Raw genomic sequence first — 2606 nt, forward strand, 5'->3', positions numbered from 1 at the left:
AGGCTCATGAGAAGTCAGAAGCTACAAAGACAAAGCAGAACTTCACAGTTCTGGGTGGCATGGTGGCTCAGTGGTTAGCACCACTGCCTCACAGTACCACGGACTTGGGTTCAATTCCACTCTCATACAGCTCTCTGTGTGGACTTTGACGTGTTCTCACCTTTGTGTCTGAGTGGGTGAACTCTGGGTGCTCCAGTTTCCTCCGACAGTCTAACCATCTGAAGTTTGGGGTGAATTGGCCATGCTGAAGTGTCCAGGGATGTGCAACCTAAGGTGGGTTTACCATGGGGAACTGCAGGGAAAGTGGGTGGGATGCTGTTTGGAAGGTTAGTCTGAATTTTATGGGCCGAATGGCCCGTAGGGATTATATGAATCTACCGTTTTAGGCATGTGTCTATTGAGAAACGACTGCCCCCAAGTCTGCTGTGGATGGAGTGGGTTCCAGTTCATGGAACACTGACACCATTCCTGGGTAAGGTGGGATTTGTGCTGTCACTTCCCCAACCCACTGTCCCCATGCATTCTTTCTCTCTCCTTACAGTCTGCACTCACCAAATCTCTCTGCCCAGCCATTCTCTCTCTCCCCCTCATTTTCTGCCCCCCATTCTCTGTCCCCAAGTCTTTCTCCTCCCCTCCACCCTCTGTCCCCTGTCCATTTTCTCTCTGTCTCACCCTACCCTCTGCTCCCCTATCCATTCTCTCTCTCTCTTCCCCCACACCCTCTGCACCCTGTCCATTCTCTCTCCCTTCTACCTTCCCTCCATCCTTTCTCGTATCGCAAACCCTCTTTGATTGCTGTATCAAGCCCTTCTCGGGAAAGAGAGAGAATGGATGGTGATGACCCAACCTGGAAGACAGGGGTGCACAAGAAATAGCTGATCTTTAAAATTGAGAACAGCTGAAATGATATATTCAGAAACATTGTTAATGTCTAAAAGCATAAAGCTGCAGACATGTTTCTGAAACTTGCATTGAATTAGGCGGGTAGAGTCATACAGCACAGAAACAGACTCTGCAGTCCAGCTCACCCATGCTGACTGGATATCCTAAATTAATCTCATGACCCATTTGGGAGTATTTGACCCATATCTCTCTCAACCCTTCCAATACCTATACCAAACCAGATGCCTTTTAAATGTTATAATGGTACCCCAGCTTCCATCATTTCCTCTGGCAGCCCATTCCACACACGCACCACCCTCTGCATGAAAAAAATACAAATCTATGCCTTCGCCACTCCCTAGTTTTATTTGTACTGATACCTTCGGGGATCTCTGGACATGGACAGCAAGGTTCCTTTGTTCCTCAGCACTCTGTAGGGACCTACTATTTATTGATTACTTTCTTCCATTATTACATTTCCCAGAATGCCTGGAGATTAAATTCCATCTCTCTGCCCCATTTACCAGCTGATTGGTATCAAACTGTGGCCGGAGACCATCCTCCTCACGATCAAAACCGCCATCTTTCCAGAGTTTACTCCTAAATAGAGCAGGGTGGGGGGGTGGGGGGGGGGTTGGTGGCAGCACTGTCTCCAGCTGAGCAGTGGGAATTGTGTGTGTGTGGGGGGGGCTTGGAAACTTTTGCAAGCTCCCTTTCCTTCATTTTTTAATCCCCCCAAATCTATGTGGTTTGAGTTTTTAATAACAGAAAACAGCACAGGGTTTAATTTTAACTTCCCACTGGCTGAAACTTTGTCCTCCCCTCTAACATCTGAGAGTAAAATACTTTACTTCCCCTCCCTTCCCTCCATGTGTAACACAGAGTGTGGGATTGGCACCTGTTGTTATTTTGTGATCTATTCCAAATGAAATTTTATCTCTGCGCAGGCGCAAGTGAACAGTCTGTTTTTGTGCTTTCTGTGAGATCAGGCGAGCAGCTTTTAAATCCTTATGTTAAGCAGCAGAAGCAAACAGTAGATCAGCAATTATATTTTGAGAGTGGTAATTCTAGCCCTGGTCAACAGAGCAGTTCTAGCCGTTGGGTCAACAGAGAGAGAGAGGGAGAGGATGTCACATCTAAAGTGCATACAGAAGAGTTGTTACACTTGTTCAGTCAGTTGAGTTGGTTCTGCCCTCAGATGTTACTGGATGTTGCTTTCATGGATCATAATTAAACTACAACGGAACACATTAAATTCAAGGGATTCAATTGAATGGGCAATTTGAGTGAATAAATGGAAAACTGCTTAAAGATTGGCTCCTGGTCTTTTACTTCACCAATTAGAAGTTGTTGGTTTGACAGCTCTCCTAATCATAGAATTCCTACAGTGTGGGAGCAGGCCATTTGGCCCATCGAGTCAACACTGACCCTCCAAACAGCATCCCATCGAGACTCACAAAAATGTGCACCGCACGTGTGCAGAGAAGGGGATGCTGGGAGTGAGTGGGATGCTTTCACCACCACCATCTCCCTCCAAGACCCAAACATCCCCACAGCAACACCTGTCCATTCCTCCACCACCACAGTGCCTCTGGCCTTACCCCCTGCCAACCACAGTGCCACTGTCCATTCTCACCCCCACCCACAGCGCCCCCGTCCATTCTCCCTGCCACTCACAGCGCCCCTGTCCATTATCCTCACCACACACAGCATCCCCTGCCCAT

The sequence above is a fragment of the Chiloscyllium punctatum genome, chromosome 36 (assembly GCF_047496795.1).
Source record: "Chiloscyllium punctatum isolate Juve2018m chromosome 36, sChiPun1.3, whole genome shotgun sequence".
NCBI lineage: Eukaryota > Metazoa > Chordata > Chondrichthyes > Orectolobiformes > Hemiscylliidae > Chiloscyllium > Chiloscyllium punctatum.